Source organism: Sciurus vulgaris (assembly GCF_902686455.1).
Source record: "Sciurus vulgaris genome assembly, chromosome: 7".
In the NCBI taxonomy this organism is placed as follows: Eukaryota; Metazoa; Chordata; class Mammalia; order Rodentia; family Sciuridae; genus Sciurus; species Sciurus vulgaris.
This window is the reverse complement of record NC_136467.1, coordinates 75,587,544-75,610,214: the sequence shown is the minus strand read 5'-3', so window position 1 is coordinate 75,610,214 and position 22,671 is coordinate 75,587,544.

Here is a 22,671-nt window from a genome sequence, read left to right as displayed (position 1 = left end):
TTCTTGAGATTTGTCTATGTTGTTGAGTGTAGTAGTCTTCATTTTTTTTTTTTTTTTTTTTTTTTTTGCTGAGTAGGATTTTGTTGTGGGTATATACCATAATTTGATTATTAATTCACCTGTTGATGGACACTTGGATTATATGTGGATATTTTGAGATTATGAGTTATAGATATTAATCGTGATTGTGTGTGTGTTTTCATTTCTCTTGTATAGGTACTTAAGAGTGGAATTACTGGATTGCATGTTAACTTCATTATAAACTTTCAAATTCTTCTCTAAAGTGGTGTATTGTTTTATATTCCCATCAACAACGAAGAATTTCATGTCTCCCTACATCTTTGGCAACACTTGCTATTACCATCTTTTTTACTAATAGCCATTCTAGTGGGTATGTAGTGGTGCCACATTGTGGTTTTAATTTGCATTTTCTTAACTAATGATATTGATCATCTTTAATGTACTTAGTAGTCATCTGTACATTTCCCTTTTGGTCTCTGTTGAAATCTTTTGCCCATTTTTTTTTTTTTTTTTTTTTTTTGGATGCTGCTGGGAATTGAACCCAGGGTCTTATGCATGAGAGGCAAGCACTCTACCAACTGAGCTATATCCCCAGCCCTCTTTTGCCCATTTTTAATTGGGTATTTTTACCTATTAATACTGAATACCAGAGTTAGATAAATCTCCACACATGTCTTATGCCAGGTATGTGTATTGTGAATACTTTCAATGTACTAACTTTTAAAATTTTCATTTCAAAAGAGCTCACCTCTAATAAACTATGTTTTTGTTTAGTTCAAGACTACTGTTGTTCTTAAAAGGTTCATATCACTTTTGAGTATCTTAAAAAGGTAATGCATTTTATGAGGATGCATTTCTATTGCTCATTTAATGTACTGATGTTTACCGATGTCTGTTGACCATAATGCTTTAGCCCATCACATACCTGTGGCTCTGAATGTTTCTTAATTTCTGTGGTTTCATACCCCTGGCTGAAGTGAAGTTCCAAACATCACAGTAAATTAAAGTATCAGATTAGCTCCCTGTAGCAAGAACTGCCATAGCCTACCCCAACATTATTGCCCCCTTTTCTACTGATTTAGCAGAGAAGGCAATGTGTTTAGCTAAAATACATTTCCCAGTTTCCTTGCAGCTGTGGTTGTGACCTTGTGATTAATCCTAGACAATAAGTTGTCACCAATGCCATGTGGGGGAAAAAAAATTTTTTTTTCTTCCTTCCTTTCTCCTTTCTTCCTTCCTTTCTTTTAGGATGTTTAGGCTTTAGCAAAGCTAGTTGTCACTTTATACTTGAAGGCTTAGTAGATGTTATAATATTATGGTCCTTTACTCTTTCCTATTGCTTTTCTTTCTTTCTCTCTCCTCCTTTCCTTTCCCCTAAGATTAGTCAGGTTCTCCAGAAAACCTGAATCAGTAGGATATATACAGGTTTATTATAAGAGATTGTCTCACACAATCACAGAGTCTAAGAAGTTCCATAATCTAACACCTGCAAGCTGAAGGCCAGAAAAGCCCATGATGGTGTTCCAGTCCAAGTCTGAAGGCCTGAGAACAAGGAACACCGATGTCTGAGGGTAGGAGAAGACATGCCCAGTTCAAGCACAGAAAGAATTCACTCTTCCTCTTCCTTTGTGTTCTGTGGGGGCTCTCAGCTGATTGAATGATGCTTAACCACATTAATGAGAATGATCTTCTTTACCTATTCAAAAACTAACCTTTTCTGGAAAAATTCTCACAGTCACAATCAGAAATTATGTTTTGTGAGATATCTGGGCATCTTATGACCCAGTCAAGTTGATTAGTTGATTCATCACACTCTCCTCCCTTTCCTCTATCTTCCTTTCTCATCTTTCTTCCTCCCCCGCCCCAGTGTAATAGCTTTATGTTTCATGTAAAAGTTCATAATTATACATAGGTAGTTAAACTACAGCTATTCTTCAGAGACTTGAAATTGAAAGGCATTGCAACATGGTACAGTTTCATTTTGATGTAGGGTCTTCCTTAAACTTCCGTTCTCTGACATTTGACTTCATTTGCTTTAAATAATCTACTGTTCCATGGTTCTGATTTTCCATTGCCTCCTACACATCTGTTTGGATTGATATTCTGCTGTTCGTCATGCAAGCTTGATTTCACTTTGAAAATGATTTTCTTTTGATGGATGCTCTGGTTGTTCAGGCAAGCACAGTCTTGTGTTTTCAACATTCTTTTCAGCTGGTCTCAGCACTCCAACAGTCATCCCTCAGGGTCTCAGTCATTTACTCATGTTAGTTCACACTTCTTTGTAATTAAGTGCCAAAAATGCTACATTCCTTGGGTTAATCAATATCAGTGCTTGCAAACTAGCCGGTAGGCCAAATCTGGCCCTGGCTTGTTTTTGTATGGCCAGTGAGCAGAGACTTCTTTTTCCATTTTTTAGGTGTTATAAAAGCAAACAAAACCCAAAGAAGACTATGTGATAGATGCTGTATGTTGCCCACGAAGCCTTAAATATTTACCATCTGGCTGTTTATTGAAAAAAATTTACCAAAGCTTGGTTTATTTTAATAGGTTGCTTCTATGTGACACCACATCATGCAAAACATCAAGCTGTATGTCCTCCCAATTTAGAGATTCTTTGGTATGATTTGATTGTCAGAGTGAGCTATGATGACTATGCAAACTATACCTTAGGGAGATCCCAAGGGAAATCTCAAAAATAGGTAGAGTCTCCCAAAGTAGCTGAAATGGAGATTCAGTGAGAGAGTATTTATGATTGAGTGAAATGTATTGGACAAACAATGGTTGCAAATAAGAGTCCCAGATTGAAAATAACAAGGACTGATGCTCCAAATTATAGGAAAACTGAGCTGCTTCTCAGTTGGCCTTCTCTATAGCAAACTGTAGAGGAGTAGCACCTAAAGGATTTATTTATCTAATGACAGGTAGCAGTGCATCCAAGTAAACTCAGAGGAGGTTAGCTAGTATTAAATAACCCTTTCAGGCTCCACTATTACTGGAAAACCTTTCCAGATCCCCTCAATCGGAATTCCTTCCTCATGTCTCAGACTCCCATTAGTACTGGGCTTGTTTCTTGGCCCAGGGCTCCCTCACCATGCAGGGAGTAAAAATTCAAGTTATGCTACATAACTGGGGTTTTGATTTTTGGTGGCTACTTTCCAACCCACAGCCCCAGAGGGACAACCTTCTTCAGGCCTTGCCTGAATGTGTGGAGAGATTTCCTGACTTCTTTTCTCTGGAGGAGGGAGTGCTTCACAGCTCTGACCTTCATGCCCAGTTTGATTCCCAGCCTCCTGTGGAGCCCAGGCTGAACGTCCTGCTCTTGAGTCAATAGTCCTGAGGGCCTCCATCCTGCCCGACCCCTGTAGGCCATCACTGGGTCACACTGCCACCGCATGCTGCATTGCTCTGACTTGGACTTCCTGAAACTTTATGCCTTTCTTTTGTGCTTAGCTTGGATTAAAATTATATTGCACCGTCATCCTATTTTCTCCAGCATTTCTGTTTTGGGAGTTGAGTGAAAGCACAGTGGTGCCAGCAGGGAACCTGCTCATGTCAGCTCATTCAGCCATGTTGCCTGACCATTGTAGGATAGAACGAAATTCTGTTTAATTATGGAAGTTGCCATAATTATTCATTTCACTTAAATTTAAGCAGATAGAAAGGTCCTGGATACATCTACTATGTAGTATCACTACTTCTCTACCATGCATACACCTCAGATTTTTGTACAAGGTTGTTTCAGATTTTTTCCAACTGAAGTAATAGATTCTGGAAGCTGGGTGCAGTGGCACATGCCTGTAATCTCAACAGCTCAGGAGGCTGAAGCAGGAGGATAGTGAGTTTTAAGCCAGACTTAGCAACAATGAGGCACTAAGCAACTCAGTGAGATCCTGTCTCTAAATAAAAGTATAAAAAAGGGATGGAAAGTGGTTCAGTGGTTGAGTGCCTCTGAATTCAATCCCCAGTACCCACCACCCCCTGCAAAAGGAATAGATTCTGGTGAGGAAAAGGTAAGTTGCCAGAGATGCCTGGGAAAAAAGGATGAGACCAAGGAAAATTCTGACTAATAAAAATTTTCAGTCATCTGAGCACATGGCACTTTGCAGATAACCGGGAATGTACTGAGTGACACAGCCAACTGTGTGCTAAATAATGTTTAAATTAACTGATAATTTAGCATTCTGAATCCACACTTTTAGCATCTTTCATATTACTAAAATGACTGTTACAACTAATTAAAACAAAGAATTATTTACCTTGGGAATAGTTAGCATTTTAAAAGCCAAATATGATTTTATAGTCATTGAACTAACTTCATGTAATTTCAGTCAAAGTCACAATGGAGGAAGAACTTAGGACAGATAGTTAGAAGATATTTATATCAGGGTTTTGTTTTATTTCTAAATATGAATGTTTGAACTATTATGGCAATTTGACCAATGATTGGTAAAGCTCATCTTTTAGTTATCTAAAATATTTTATATGCATATATATGTATATTTGATTATGAAATAATAAATATCCTCAGTCTCCCAGAATCCTTGAATTCATTTCTAATAATATTCATGACTGGGGAAAAAACAGTAAAATATTTTTGACAGACAGGGTGTGTTTACTGCCAATTTCAGCAAGAAGAGATATGAGTACTGCACAATATCAGCAAGGAATATAAAAGTGGAACAAAGAAACAAATAAAAATGAAAGGATCCCTTACTCAATTCTATTTCATGGAGCCATGTGGTTTCAAGGTCAGATGAAAACTCTGTCAAGTACAGCTCTGTCTTTTTCACACATGTGAGACCAGATTCAGGAAAGGTGAAATGACTTGCTCAGGGACCTACAGCTGGAAGCAGAGCAGCAGCTGGTACCCAGGCCTCTCCTTACCCAGCTCCTCAGAAATATACTCATTATTGGGATAACTTGAGGAGCCCTGTGCAACAGCGCTTCAAGATAATGGGCTCTCTTGGAATAAATGTTTACATCTAGGCATAATAAGCACTGCCTGTGAGTGTGTGGCTTTGTTACAGAAGGAAGCAGACACAAAATGTATTTTTTTCTTCTAGATCTTGATTCTAAACCATCTGAATGTTTCTAATTATTCTGTAATATTTGGCACTGCAACTCATTTCTCATATTTTGTGCAGGTGTGTGAGATATTATATGGATAAGATGGGAATTATGATGGGAAGACAAAGATGAATAGATAACAGAAAGATATTTAATTTTCTTAGGTAAACTTTGAGATATAATATGGAAAAGCAGAGTGCAGATTTCAAGAGACAGCTGAAATCCTGGCACCCGGGTGCATTCAGCATAGTTCTTTCCAGCTGGCAGACACATAATCTCTGCATTTGACATTGTTGTTATTGTTTAGTGTCTAGCATAGTCTTTGGCTGGGAAGCAGTCACAGGGAACTTGTTGGTTGATTGACTGACTAATTCTTCACAGCCCAGAACTGCCCGGTTGTAAGGAGTTGCTTGAAGCTTTATTCTACAGTTGAGCAAATAAACAAGAGTGGGGGTATAGCCTTAGACTCACAAATTGCATAGAATACCTCAGATACTTTCTGCTGTCCTAACATTGATCTATTAGTGTTCTTAAAACATTACTATGGCAACAGTTCCCATTCAGTAGGGGAAAGCAATGCATTATCTATGCAAAGAAAGATGTAAGAAAAAAGTATTTCAGATAATGCTTTTTCTGCCTTGCAGACAGATGTGCTCTGACCTCTCAGCATTATTTTTGCAGAGGACAATGCCTAGAAAATAAAAATCTGTTGAGAGTTACTCACTGAATCTGGAAGATATCATCAATTCAAATACTATGCCACATAAAATAGCATCTCCTTGATTTAAGACTTTCCACAAAAATGAATACTTTAATCATACTTGGAGTCAATCAGGTTACTATTTGAAAACACAATGAAAATAAAAGAATATTTTTAGCCAGTACTGAAATTGCTGCATAGGTTACATTACAAAGATATGGTTGTAGGTGTTCATGCATTTGTTCATGTGGCATTTACAGAGCAAATATTTATTGAGCATAGTCTATGAGAAAGAAGACTGCTAGTTGTCAATTCTGTTAGCAAGAGTTACTAGAGTTTATGGATGCTTTTAAAACATTTACAACCAGATTGTGCTTTTATTGCTCAACAAGTCAATTCTCTGCAAACCATGATCTTACTCAACCACATTTCATTTCTTTCCTTTTTTCCCTACACAATCGAGAAATGATAGGTAAGTTAACTACTGTTTATTATCTGTTTCAAAAATGAGAAAACTAAGGAAACTAGACTGTACAGCACAAATTGGGCATTTTCTATAAGTTGTTTCAAACTGATGGCCAAACCTGACAGAACACTATGTGTATTTATATGTGTGTGTATACATATAAGTATATATGCACATGTAGATATATGAATTATATATGTGTACACATCTGCACACAAACATATCAGCATAGGAATAATCTGGATTCACTAGATAAATGGATTGTGGGTCAGATATGGTCCTTGGATCACCAGCATCAGCATTCCCTGGGAGCTTGTTAGAAATGAAGAATCTCAGGCCCACCTCAAATCTACCAGATCAAAGCCTATCTTTTAACAAGATCCCCAGGTGATTTGCATGTAATTCAAGTTTGAGAAGCACTGCTTTAACAGATTTCAACCAACCAAGTTGACACAATTGCTAAAGTAGGGAATCATCTATGTGATTTTTAAAAAGTGATTATTTGGGAGGTGAAGGAGGGGATGGTCAGAATGTTGAATTATCTGTACAAGTACCTTAATTCTCAGATTTTTTTTTTTTTTTTTTTTTTTTTTTTTTTTTGCCAGCATAGTTACTTTCATGATGACTGCACAAGAGTAATCACTTATGTCTCTTAAATCCCTGACAAGTTGGGAAAGACCAAAGACAGTTCATCATTTAGAGATAAATTATTTACTATATAAACAACACTAGAAATTTAAAACTTAAAATCTTAAATCTCATCATATGACTTTTAATTTCAATGCCCCACCATTGAAATATTCACATGTTTATATAGTTGTATTTATAAACTGGTTCATTTACCGCAAGTTAAGGGGTGAGGATGGACAAAGCTATGGAAGTTAGATGGGAAGCATGTGGTGAGCTGTTATATTCATTCTTTTTTGGGAGAGTGCCATACTGAGTTCATTATTGTAATCTTAATTAACTAGCAACAATAATTCCAAGTATAATCAGACTTTCTAATCATGATTTGTAGTAGCTGCATCAAATCCCATTGTGTTGCTGCACAAATATTGTTTAATAATTTTGCTATTAAATGAATATTTAGATCATTTCCATGTTTTGTCATTATAAATAATGTAATAATAAATAATTGTGTATAATAGCTTAATCTATTAAATTCATTTCTATAGCAAAAATTACCAATAACAGAATTTTGGATTCAAGTAGAGGGAATCTTTTTCACAGTGCTTATCCAAGTACATGAAAAATTATGGATAAGGTGTTTCACAGAAAAGGCCTATAACAATTAATTTTGAATCTTGAATTTTGAGCATTCTGGTTTCACCACATCTTGTAATATAAATATTTCCAAATTTATTAATTCATCAGGATATAGCTGAAACTATAATTGAAATGTACTTTCTCAAAGCAAAATTTCCCAAGAGATGTTCTGTTGCCCAGTTGGTAACTTGTCAGCTGAGGTACTGAAACATTGCATTCTGTGATCTGAGTACGGCTGGAGTTAACTGAAGTTTCTAGATGGTCACTCTCTACCATAAATAGGTTGAGAAATGTTTGGGCAGGCTTAGAATCACTATTTTCCCCACTTTGGCTTTCTTTTTTGAAAAAATATTAATTAAAATTTGCAGGGTAGGGATGAAGGGACAGGAAAATGTTGATCGACGGGTACTGAGTTACAGTTAGATAGGAGCAAGATGTTTTGGAGTGCTATTGTACAGTAGGCTGTCTACAGATAACAAAAATGTCCTGAATATTTCAAAAAGCTAGGAAAAAGGATTTTTAATGCTTTCACTATAAAGAAATGATAAATGTTTGAAGAGATAGATGTGCTTAACCTGATTTAAACATTGTACAATGTATACATGTACTGAAACATTATATGGCATTCCATCAATATGTATAATTTTTTTTAATATATCAGTGGAAAAATTAATTTAAATTCTTTTAAAAAAATTAGGGCAGAGAAAATACCCTGAAAATATAAGCCTAGATACATGCCATTGAAGCCAAATCCACTGAATGTTTACTACCAACAGTGAACCCTAATGTAATCTATGAACTCTGAAGGACAATGATGTGTTGATACAGGTTCATCAGTTGTAATAAATGAACTCTAGTGGGGGATGCTATACATGTGTGGGAGGGTAGAAAACAGATCAGAAATCTCTGCACCTATTGTTTAATTTTGCTGTAAGTCTAAATTTGCTCCTGAAAAGTTTTTTTTTAATTAATGTACTTAATATTTCGAGTGGATTTAGATTTACAGAAAAATTGAGCCAAAAGTACAGAGTTTCCACATACTTCTTTGACTCCACCCCACTCCCTTGTTTCCCCTATTATTAATATTAATATCTTTCATTTGTGTGGTGCATACTTAATGTCATATTTAATGATGAGACTCTAGATGCTTTCCTTTAAGATCAGATAGGAACAAGGGAAGGATGTCTGCTCTTACCACTCCTACTCAACATGGTTCTAGGAAGTCCTAGTTAGTAAAATAAAATAAAATAAATGGTATACATAGAGTGAAGGAAGAAATAAAACTATCTTTGTTCATAGATGACATGATTGTGTACATAGAAAATCTCAAAGAATCAACAACCACCATAAGCCCTGAAAAAAATAAGTTATTATAGAAAAAGTTGCTTGATGCAAAGTTAAATATAAATATTGCTTTCTTATACACCAGCAATGAAAAATTAAAATTTGAAATAAAAACACAATGTCATTTATATTAGCAGTAAGAAAAAAAGCAATAGGTATAAATTTAATGAAATATGTATAAGATCTATATGAATAAAACCATACAAGACTCTTTTCATTAATGAAAAAAATCAATGAAGATCTAAATACATGGAAAAATTAAAAGGGAGATACACAGATTTTTCCATTTATTTCCTATCCCTTGGGGAAGTCATCTAATGTTTATTAATGATATCTAATAATGATCTTTACTGATAACATCTATTAGCCACTTTCTCCTAAAGCCTCGGTTCCTAGAAGGAAACTATTCTACCTACTAATGTATTGATGATAAACATTCAGAAAGATTCTAGTCACTGACTCAAAAGTGGTATTTTCCTATCCAGGAACATGGGAGGTCTTTCCATCTTCTAAAGTCTTCTTCAATTTTTTTTCATTAGTGTTCTGTAGTTTTCATTGTAAAAGTCTTTTACCTCTTTTGTTAGATTGATTCATAAGTATTTTATTTTATTTTATTTTGAGGCTACTGTGAATGGGGTAGTTTTCCTAATTTCTCTTTCAGTGGATTCATCACTGATGTATAGGAATGCATTTAGTTTATGGGTGTTGATTTTATATCCAGCTACTTTGCTGAGTTCATTTATTAATTTTAGAAGGTTTTTGGGTGGAATTTTTTGAATCTTCTAAATATAGAATTATGTCATTGGCAAATGGATAGTTTGACTTCTTCTTTTCCTATTCTTATCTCTTTAATTTCTTTTGTCTAATCGCTCTGACTAGAGTTTCAAGGGTGATGCTGAATAAAAGTGGTGAAAGAGGGCATCCCTGTCTTGTTCCAGTTTTTAGAGGGAATGCTTTCAAGTTTTCTCTGTTTAGAATTGTGTTGGTCTTGGGTTTAGCATATTTGACTTTTACTATGTTGAGGTATGTTCCTACTATCCCTAGTTTTTCTAGCATTTTGAACATGAAGGGGAGATGTATTATGCTTTTGGATAAGTAGAATTAATATTGTCAAAATGTCCATACTACCAAAAGCATTATACAAATTTAATGCAATTCTTATTAAAATCCCAATGACATTCTTCATAGAACTAGAAAAAGCAATCATGAAATTCATTTGGAAAAACAAGAGACCCAGCAAGAGCCAAAGCAATCCTTAGCAAGAAAAGCAAAGCAGGAGGTATCACAATACCAGACCTCAAATTATACTACAGAGCTATAGTAACAAAAACAACATGGTATTGGCACCAAAACAGACATGTAGACCAATGGTACAGAATGGAAGACACAGAGACAAATCCATATAAATGTAGTCATCTCATACTAGACAAAGTCACCAGGAACATTCACTGGAGAAAAGATAGCCTATTCAACAAATGGTGCTGGGAAAAATGGAAAGCCACCTGTAATAAAATGAAATTAAACCTCTATCTCTCACCCTGCATGAAACTCAACTCAAAGTGGATCAAAGACTTAGACACTAGAACAGAAATACTGAAAGTAGGCCCAAATCTTCACCATGTTGGTCTGGGATCTGACTTCCTTAACAAGACCTCTAAAGCACAAGAAGTAAAATCAAGTATCAATAAATGGGACAGATTCAAACTAAAAAGCTTCTTCTCAGCAAAAGAAACAATCAATAATGTGAAAAGAGAGCCTACAGATTGGTAGAAAATCTGTACCATGTGCACCTCAGATAAAGTATTAATCTGTAGGATATATAAGGAGCTCAAAAAACTTAACACCAAAAAATAAATAACCCAATCAATAAATGTTCTAAGAACTGAACAGACACTTCACAGAAGATGTACAATTGATCAACAAATATATGAAAAAATGTTCAACATCTCTAGCAATTAGAAAAATGCAAATGCAAACTACTATAAGATTTCATCTCAATTCAATCAGAATGGCAATTATCAAGAATACAACAATAAATGTTGGCGAGGATGAGGGGGAAAAGGTACACTCATACATTGTTGGTGGGAATGCAAAATGGTGCAGCCATTATGGAAACAGTATGGAGATTCTTCAGAAAACTTGGAGTGGAACCATCATTTGACCCAGTTATTCCATTCCATGATTTATACCCAAAGGACTTAAAATCAGCATACTACAGTGACACAGCCACATCAATGTATACAGCATCTCAAATCACCATAGCTAAAATATGGAACCAAACTAGGTGCCCTTCAACAGATGAATAGAAAAATGCTGTACACACACACACACACACACACACACACACACACACACACACACATGATGGAATATTACTCAGCTTAAAAGAAGAATGCAATTATGGCATTTGCTGGTAAATGGATGGAGTTAGAGAAAATCATGCTAACTGAAATAAGCCAAACACAAAAAAATCAAAGACCAAATGTTTTCTCTGATATGTGGATGCTAATTCACAATGCAGGGGCAAGGGATAGGGAAGAATAGTTACTTTAGATTAGGTAGAGGGGAATGATGGGAGGGGAGGGGAAGGGGTATGGGGGTGGGAAGGATAGTAGAGTGAAACAGACATTATTACCTAATGTACATGTATGACTACATGACTGATGTGATCCAACAATATGTATAATCAGAAAAATGAGAGATTACACTCCACTTATGTATGATCTATTAAAATGTATGAATGCATTCAATTGTCATGTACAACTAATTAGAACAAATATAAAAATTTTAAAAGTACTTTGAACTAAATGAAATTGAAAATATGACATTTCAAAATTTAAGGGATACACCTTAAGTAGTGTTATATTTATAGCACTAAATGCATTAGGAAATAGGAAGTCTCAAATCAAGAATCTAAGTTCCCACCTTAAAGACATAGGGAGAAAAAAGAGTAAAATAAATGCAAAGCAAGCAGAAGGAAAGAAATAATTAAAAGTAGAACTCAAAGAAACTGAAAATAAAAAATGAAACAAAAATTGCACTCTGAAAACATTTTAAAAATTGAGAAACCTCTGGAAGGCTGACAAAAAAGAAAGAAGATACAAATTATCAATGTCAGCATTGAAATGTGATGTCACTACAGGTGCTTCAGATATCAAAAGATAATAAAGAAATGCTACAAAATAACTCTATACCCATAAAATTAACAACTTAGACAAAATGGACCAATTCCTTAAAAATGGTAACTACTATAAACCACCCATCAAGGGGTAGAGCATTTGAGTAGCTCTATAAGTATTTAGAAAATTTACTTTGAAATTTCAAAATTCTTCCAAAAGACATGTTCGGGTCCAAATGATTTCACTGGAGAATTCTATCAAATATTTAAAGAATTAACACCAATTCTACATCATCTCTTCGAGAAAACAGAGAGGGGAAACACCTCCCAACACATTCCAGAAGTCTGTGATGGACCTGTAAAGAGGATGAAAATACAAGTTGCAGAGCGGGAGAAAATAGTTGCAAACCACATGTCTTATAAAGGACTAGTGCTTAGATTATGAAACATACCCACCAAAATGGCTAAAATAAGAAAAGTACTGGTAAGGATGTGAAGAAACTAGATCACTTACACATTGCTGATAGGAATGTATATGGTACAGCAACTCTAGAAAAGAGTTTGGCAGTTTCTTTAAAAACTAAACATGCACTTATCATATAACCCAGTAATTGTGCTCCTAACATTTATCTGGGAAGAATAAAAACTTACATACACTCAAAAATCTGTATATGGTGCAACCATTATGGAAAGTAATATGAAGATCCCTCAGATAACTTGGAATGGAACCACCATTTGACCCAGTTATCCCACTCCTCAGTTTATATCCAAAGGACTTACAAGCACCATGCTACAGGGATGCAGCCACACCAATGTTTTTAGAAGCTCAACTCACCATAGCTAAAATATAGAACCAGCCTATGTGCCCTTCAACAGATGAATATAAAATGTGGTATATATATATATATATATATATATATATATGATGGTATATATATGATGGTATATATATCATATATATATGATGGAATATTACTCAATTTTAAAGAAGAATGAAATTATGGCATTTGCTGATAAATGGATGGAGTTAGAGACTATCATGCTAAGCAAAATAAGCAAAACCCACAAAACCAAAGGCCACATGTTTTCTCTGATATGCGGATGCTAATTCACAATGTGGGGCGGGGGAGGATAGAGAAGAAGGGAGTTAACTTTTGGTAGAGGGGAGTGAAGGGTGGGGAAGGGGTATGGGGGTAGGAAGATAGTAGAGTGAAACAGACATTATTACCTCATGTACATATATGACTGAATGACTGACATGATCCTACAATATGTAGAATCAGAAAAATGAGATTACACCCCATTTATGTATGATCTATCAAAATATATGAACGCCTTCTACTGTCATGTACAAAAAATTAGAACAAATAAAATAATTTTAAAAAACCGTATATGTTCATAGCAACTTCACTTGTAACAACCAAACACTCGAAAAAAAAAAAAAAAAAAAGAAAGATATCCTTCAACAGGTGGACGTTAAACAAACAGTATTACATTCATACTATGAAATACCACTCAGCAATAAAAAGAAACAAACTATGGATACACACATACTGAGAAATGTACTGAGTTAAAAAAAAAAAAAAAGAGAAAAGCTAATCCCAAAAGGTTACATACTATATGATTCCATTAATACACATTCTGACAAAATTATAGATATGTACAGTAGATGGGTGGCTGTCAGGGTTTGAGGAAGAGGTTGGAGCAGCAGAGAGGTGGGTGTGGCTATAAAAGGGCAACAAGAGGGATTCCTGAGGTGAAGAAAATGCTCTGCATCTTGATTATACCAGTGTCAAGATCCTGGATGGCTCCTCCCTCCCTCCCTCCCTTCCTCCCTTTCTTCCTTCCTTCACCCCTCTCTCCCTCCCTCTTTTCCTTTCTTTGTGGTACTAGTGATTTAACCCCGTGCATACGCTACCTCTAAGTTATATCCTCCCATCCTTTTTTTTTTTTTTTTTTTGAGATGGGGTGTCACAAGTTGATGAACCTTGCCAAAAATTTGTGATTCTCCTGCCTCATCCTCTGAAGTCACTTGGATTATAGGTATGCATCTCCATGCCCAGATGATATATTATTATATTTTTGCAAGATGTTACCATTGGGGGAAAAGTAGGTAAAGGGCACAGGAGACTTCTTTGCATTATTTCTTAAAACTGTATGTACAGTTGTCTCAAAATAAAAACTTTAATTTAATAAATACCAACTACATGTTGCCTACCAAAATCATAAAGAAAGCTTGATTGACTATTTTATCCAAAATATTAGATTTCAGAGAAAGGATTATCATCAGGGGGAAAAAAGGTTATTTAAGAAGACAGAAGGGTCATTAATCATAAGAACATAAAAATCTTGAATATGTATACTCCTAATAATAGAGCTTCAAGATACATGAATTGATAGAGTTGGAAGGAACAAAAGACAAATCCATGATTATAATTAGAGATTTCAGTATCCTTATTTCAATAATTGATAGAACAAGTGAAAATACAATCAGTAAGAGACAGTTGACTTGATGAATATTATCAACCAACTTGATCTAACTAGCATTTATAGGACCTTCCACCCAACAAGAGCAAAATTACATTCTTTTTAAGGCACATGGAATATTTACCAATATAGGCCATGGTTCTAAGCTATAAAATTAATTTCAATAGATTTAAAAGGATTCAACTCATATAAAGTATGTTTTCTGACAACAATACAATTAAATTAGAAATTTAATGATCAGGAAAATTCCCAAATACTTAGAAACTAAATGCCATACTTTTAAATAATCCGAGTCAAAGAAGAAATCAAAATGAAAATTTGAAATTATTTTGTGCAGATAAAAATGAAATCACATCATGTTAGAAACTGGGCTAGAACTAGAGCAGTATTTCAGTTGAAATTTATAATATGATCATATTTAAAAAATAAGAATGGTCTCAAGTCAATGACTTCATCTTCTAAGACATTAGAAAAAGAAGAGAAAGTTAAGTTTAATGCAGGTAGAAGAAAGAAAATAAATATTAAAGCAGATATCAATGAACTGGAAAACATAAAGTCACTGAAATCATAAACTGGTTCTTTGGCAGTATATGTATAAAATTGACAAACAGGAGAGAGGCTAGGAGAGAAGGAATATATTATCAATATTAGAAATGAGAAAGGTAACATCACTATGGATATTACATATATTAAATGGATAATAAGGAAATATTATGGGCACTGTGATCCCTGTGCATCTTATAATTTCCCTGAAATGGACAAATCCTATGGACAATGCAAATTTCCAAAGCTCATTCTAGAAGAAAGAGATACCGGAGGAGCATCATATATATTAAAGAAATGGAAATTGTAGTTAAAACTCTTCCCATAAAGAAAAATCCAGGACAATAATTCATAGGTGAATGTTTCCAAACATTTAAAGAAGGAATAATGCCAATTCTACCTAATCTTTTCCAAAAAAACTGTACAAGAAAAAGTATCCTTCAACTTATTCATGTTGTAGTTATACCTAAACCAGACAAAGTATTACAAGAAAACTACAAACCGATATTCTTTATGGATATAGATTTGAAAATTCTAAACAAAACACCAGTTGAACACAACAACATATAAAAGGGTAATACATCATGACTAAGTGAATTTTTTCCCTAGGAATGCAAAGTTCAGTTAGCATTAGAAAAATCAATCAATAAAATATATCACATTATTGAACTAAAAAAAAAATCCACTTCTACTGACATAGGAGAAAAATTTGACAGAATCCATTATTTCTGATTATTTTTTTTCTAGCAAACTAGGAATGAAACAGAACTTCCTCAATCAGATAAGGGGCAACTGCAAAATACCTAAAGATAATGTACTTAATGGTGAAAGAATGAATGCTTTTCCTCTTAGATAAAAGACAGAGTGCCCTCGTTCCCTACCAAGGGGTTGTGGTAATTGCAGTAGGAAAAATAAACTGCATCCTGACTGAAACATAAGTAAAAAATATCTTTATTCACAGATGACTCTGATGATCTATGGAGACAAAAAGAATTTATCAAAAATGTAGTAGAGCTAATAAATAATTTTAACAAATTGTAGGATACAATATATACAAAAGTTTACCTTATTTTATGCAGTAGCAACAAATGAGTTGCATAAAAATAATACCATTGATAAAACTATTATGTGTGAACTACTTAGGGATAATTCTGACAAAAGATGTTAAAGATCTGTGTGCTGAAAATGACAAAATTTGCTGAGAAATCTTAAATAACACCTAAAGAATTTATCTTTGAGTCCAAACACTTGCTAATGCAAGTAAGTGTACTGTTCCTGAATTAACCTATAAACTCAATACAAACCCATCCAAGATGTCAGGAGACTTTTTTGGTTTTTTTTTTTTTTTTTTTGTGAGAACTGACATAATAACTCTAAAACTCATATAGAAATGCAAAGACTTAGAATAGCCAAAATAATTTTGAGACTCAGAGCAAAGATGGGAAGAAAAACTACCTGATTTCAAGAGGTATAATAAAGCTACATTAATCACAATGATAAAATAAAAGAATAAAATTAGATTAATTGAACAGAAGAGAGTTCTGAAAAAGACTCACACATCTCTGAACAATTGATTGGGACAATGGTGCAGGGGCAAGTCAGTGGAGAAATTCATTTTCAACAAATGCTGGGACAGCTGAATATCCATGTCTTAAAAATTAACTTTAATCCATACCTCTGCCCACATAGAAAAATTAACTCAAAATGAATCATAAACCTAAATGCAAATTCTAAAATTTCTAGAAGGAAATATAAGAAAATCTCAACAACCTTGCAGTTTTGTAGGTAGGACTCCAAACCCAAGCCAACCCCTGAAAGAACAACTGGATAAAGTGAACTAAACAAAAATGTAAAAATTTTTGCTCCAGAAAAGCCAAAGTTAGAAGAATGAACAGCCAAAATACAGACTGAGAAAATATTTGAAAAGTACATATCTGAAAAAGTAATATGTGGAGAACTCTCAAAAGTTAATAATAAGAATTACAATAACAAGAAATGGGCAAGAGATTTGAATACACATTGCATAGAAGTATGCAAATGGCAAATAAGCACATGAGAAAATGCCCAACATCATTAGGCATCAGAATAGTGCAGATTAAAACTACACTAAGATACTTCTATACACTTTCTATACACCATTCCGTCTCTTAGAATGGACAAAACGTAAAAAACTGACCATATCAGTGTTTGGGGTGGATGTGGAAGAATGCAACTGGTCATATACTGCTAGTTGTAATGTAAAAATCATACAGCCTCATTAAAAAAACAGTTTGGTAGTTGCTTAAAATATTACACATACACCTACCATATGATTTGGCTAGTTCATTCTTAGATATTTGCCCAAAAGAATAGAGCATATGCCTAAACAAAGACTTGTGCTGAAATGTTCATGACAACTTTATTTATAGGTGTTTGGTGTTATGGATGACCAACCCAGGATCTCCCACATGCTAAGTGCTCTACCACTGAGCTACATCCCCAGCCCCACATCTTTATTTATAAAAAGCCCCAATTTAAAGATCTCTCAAATGTCCATTAACAGATGAATGAATAGCACACCATGGTTATTATCCATGCAATGGACTACTATGCACTAATATAAAAGAATAAACTAGTAACATACATAGGACAACATATATCAATCTCAAAATAATCTTGCTGAGTGAAGGAATCCAGACACAGGAGAATATATGCTGTATGATTCTGTTTACACAACTCTAAATTAATACAATTAATCCATTAGTGACAGAAAGAGATCAGTGGTTCTTAGGAGAAAGGGGTGAGCAAACTTCCTGGGGTGATGGACGTGTCCATTGTCCTTGATTGATGATGTTTCATAGGTGTACACTTACATGTCAAAACTTCCCAAAATGTATACGCTTAGATATGTGCAATTTCTTGTATGACAATATATCTCAATAATGCTGCTTTAAAAAAATAGACAGGTAGATCAATGGTACAGAATAGAGGACATGGACACAAGCCCAAATAAATACAATTTTCTCATACTAGACAAAGGTGCCAAAAATATGCAATGGAGAAAAGATAGCCTCTTCAACAAATGGTGCTGAGAAAACTGGAAAACCATATGCAACAGAATGAAATTAAACCCTTATCTCTCACCCTGCACAAAAATCAACTCAAAATGGATCAAGGACCTTGGAATCAGACCAGAGACCCTTCATCTTATAGAAGAAAAAGTAGGTCCAAATCTTCAACATGTCGGCTTAGGATCAGATTTCCTTAACAGGACTCCCATAGCACAAGAAATAAAAGCAAGAATAACTGGATACATTCAAACTAAAAAGCTTTCTCTCAGCAAAGGAATCTATCAGTAATGTGAAGAGAGAGCCTACAGAGTGGGAGAAAATTTTGCCACTCATACTTCAGATAGAGCACTAATTTCCAGAATATATAAAGAACTCAAAAAACTCTACACCAAGAATACAAATAACCCAATCAACAAATGGGCTAAGGAAATGAACAGATACTTCACAGGAGAAGATCTACAAGCAATCAAAAGATATATGAAAAAATGTTCAACATCTCTAGTAATAAGAGAAATGCAAATCAAAACTACTCTAAGATTTCATCTCACCCCAATTAGAATGGTGATTATCAAGAACACAAGCAACAGTAGGTGTTGGCAAGGATGTGGGGAAAAAGGTACACTCATACATTGCTGGGAAGGCTGCAAATTAGTGCAGCCATTCTGGAAAGCAGTATGGAGATTCCTCAGAAAGCTTGGAATGGACCCACCATTTGACCTAGCTATCCCACTCCTTGGCCTATACCCAAAGGACTTAAAATCAGCATACTACAGAGATACAGCTACATCAGTGTTCATAGCTGCTCAATTCACAATATCCAAATTGTGGAACCAACCTAGATGTCTTTCAATTGATGAATGGATAAAGAAACTGTGGTATATATACAATGGAATATTACTCAGCCATAAAGAATGATAAAATTATGACATTTGAAGGCAAATGGATGAAATTGGAGAATATCATACTAAGTGAGATAAGCCAATCTCAAAAAACCAAAGGACGAATGATCTCGCTGATAAGCAGATGATGACACATAATGGGGGGTGGGAGGGGTTAGTGTTAGGGTTAAGGTTAGGGAGGGGGTCAAGAATGGAGGAAGGAAGGACTGTATAGAGGGAAAAGAGGGATGGTAGAGGTGGGGGGGAAGGGAAAAAATAACAGAATGAATCAAATCATATGTAAATTTATGATTACACAAATGGTATGCCTTTACTCCATGAACAAACAGAGAAACAACATGTATCCCATTTGTTTACAATAAGCAAAAATAAAAAATTCTCATTTGGAGACAAAAACCTTTATTTGCATCTCAAAGCACCCAGAATATTTTTAAGGTAAGTATGAGTTTGGGGAAGTGCACGGCTTTTCTTTTTACATACATCTGAAGCACTCTTCCTCAAAATGCCCATCTTGTGCTCTTAGCCAGTTGAAAGTGAAATGGAAATCTGAGGTTATTTTAGGTGCTTATGATGTTTAGTGGTCCCAGGGAAGATTTCCTAAAGCCTAAAGATATCCAGTTCTTTGATTCTCAACCTACATGTGGGAAAAGATAACTGGGCCTAAATACATCAAAAGATAGTATACTTTTATATAAGCATGTTATTGATCTATATCCTGAAACTGTGTGAGCTGTCGCAGTCTGTAGGGTTAGATGGTGATGGTGGCAGGAAGTAGAATTAGAATTAGAAGGAAAGTAACAAGGAAGCTGGAGATTTCAGGATAGACCAAGTTCAGAAATTAGGACAGCAGTAGGCTTGTTTCTTGAGAATTTGTGTTTAGAAAGCAGGGTGAGGGGCACACCTATTTTGGAGGAATCAGATGAATGAAAGAAGAAAGCAGTCAAGTTGGGTTTGGAGTGGGCGTGGGTAAAGGAGTACCGGAATGGGACTGCGTTCCTTAGTAACCAAGGAAAATAAGAGTACGTATTTGGTATGCTTACCATGGACTTAAAAGTAAAATAAGCAAAAATTAGGATCATAAAAATTTCAGGGGAAACCCAATGATCTGCATAAATTCTAAAATTCTGTTTTATCTATCAATCTGGGCACGTGTAGCTGAGTGAGGCTGGGCACTTATAACCTGAATAACCACAGATAGGATACCTTATTCAAACTGAGAAAATATGGTTTACATCACCCTGTGAATAAAGGACTTTGAGAGTGCTATGTGCCTTCTATCAAAACTCATGCACAATGTGATATTTATTGCTGTCACAAAATGCTGACCACATTTCTCTAGAATATTATTTAATTTTGATGGCTTTTCAACTCTTCCTATTAAAGTAGGAGGTTTAATAGAAAGAGTTTAGTATGTTCTTTCCTTAACACTTTGTAAATTCTTATTACCCTAAGAATGACTGCACAGAGGAGGGCCTTTGTGGAAAGCTGCATTAGATGAGAAAATAAAGGGGTAGGAGAGGCTGGGGCTGGAATAAGAGCAAGAAGCTACTGACCATAAAATGGATTAAGAGGATGTACTATGACTCGTTGAAACCACTATTCCTACATTCAAAAAACCTGGAGGTTTCCTATTTTCTATCACAAAATTCCTCCAATGTGTAGCAATATGGTTTTAACTGACAGAGAATGGATGGACAGAGAAGACCCAACTACGTTAAGGGTGCAAAAAAAGGAGAGATGAGAGGAGGAGGAGGAGGGGAGGGGGAAGAGGAGGAGGAGGAGGAGGAGGAGGAAGAGGAGGAGGAGGAAACTGGAGAAATCCTGCTCCTGAGATCTAACTCCAAGAAGAAAAATTATTTTTCTCTAAAATGTGGATGTATCACAAAAGTATTGTGAGAGCCTTCTCTATGGTGAATGACTTTGGGGAATACTTTTGACCACATTAAGCATATTAAAACCAAAATAAGTTTTCTCTCCTGGACAGATATTTCCATCAATACTGCTGTAAAGTTTCTAATATTAGAATGGTACTTAGAATGCTTTATTAACTGGACATACACATGTAGCATGTGTCAATGGTTTCATCTTCTGATTATTCTGTGTGTGCTGTCCCCTGGATATTGCCATTTGACTTCTGTTGATACCTCTAACTAAACCCAATTAACCAAAACATCTACTGACTTTCCCAATTCCCTTCATTTGCTCCTCTCCCTCATCTCACTAAGGCAGTTACTCCACTTTATCAGTCCTTCCTTCATAATTTCTCTCACATTCATTTCTTTTTAAATTTTCATGATGATCTTATAATCAGGCCTTGATTATCTTGTGTGTGTATCATAAAAACTTCATACTGGCCTTCCTTTTTAGAGCATGGGGTCCTCTAGAGTGGGTACAGTGGAGACAGGGGTAAGGGATGACTTTGCTGCATCCAGGCATGCCAAGTGAGCTCGAGCAAGATCAGCGCAGGATAGAGGGGATGGGATGTGTGGAGTGGCTCTCCTCCCAGCCTCTGAGAAACTGGAAGGGGGCAGAGATACTTAGTGTCTGGAGGGAAAAGTGAGCAGAGCTAACTGGGGGGGGGGGGGGGGTCAGGGCTGCATATTGAGGATTGAGACTGTAATTCTTGTTCCTTGGTATCCCCAGGTCAGAGCAGGGTTAAACCCTTTGGACACCCTGGCTAAAAATTTACCTTTCACTACTGTGGCTTCATGTAGACACTATAAGTTTCTTGAAGACAGATACTATATTTTTCCTTATACAAGAACAAAAAATTTGTTATGCAAGCCACACATTTGTGATTTTGATACTGTAGATATAATTCTATTTTATTATTTCAGAGTCATATATTTCAGTTCCCCTTTAAGATCCATTTGGATGCCTTTTGGAGCTGCTTATATATTAGGTCATTAAGTTTCCTTGAATTCAACTGTGTTCTTTAGGGTTTATGGAACTTCCTCTACTCAAAAGGTATACTATCTTTAGGAATATAGGCCCTAAAATTGATTTTGAAACACCCAGTAATTTGCCCATGACAATAATTTAGATCTTCCTTTTAAAGTTTATGTTTGAAAGCATGACTTTTTTTCTTATTCTTATCAGCATTCAAAAGATTATTTTTATTCTTGTCATGAATCAAAAAACTCCCCTTAATGTCCCTTATGATCTTGTCAGTTGCTTTATGGTTTTTGAATTTATAAAAAATATCCTGAGACTTTTTACCAATACCAATTCAAACTTTAATGCTGATCATTTTTTTTTTTTTTGCAGTTCTTGTCTTTTCAATACTACAGGCCTTTGTGAGAGAAAAAACATAAATAAAATGTCTACTTTTGCTTCACACAATCTATTTTTGTTACAAATAAATGGCCCTTAAGAATCTCCATTACCATCTTACCTGTTACTCTGCTGAGACTGGATATACAAAAGCTCCAAAGGCCAGAGTTTATGCCTCAGGTTCACTTTGTGGTGTGACTGTCCATCCTGTGTATCATAGGAATTTAAACACTGAGCCTCAAAGGATTACGCCCTCTGTCTTTTCAAAAACAATCATAAAAATCACAAGCTACCACATTGAAATCAAATTGGAAATAACAAAATTAAAAAATGTCATTGAACTTGTTTTTAGTTCCTGAACTCTTGACTCCCAATCACTCCACTAAATACATATTCATTGTTAATTTTGCGTTATAAGAATCACTGAGGATTGAATG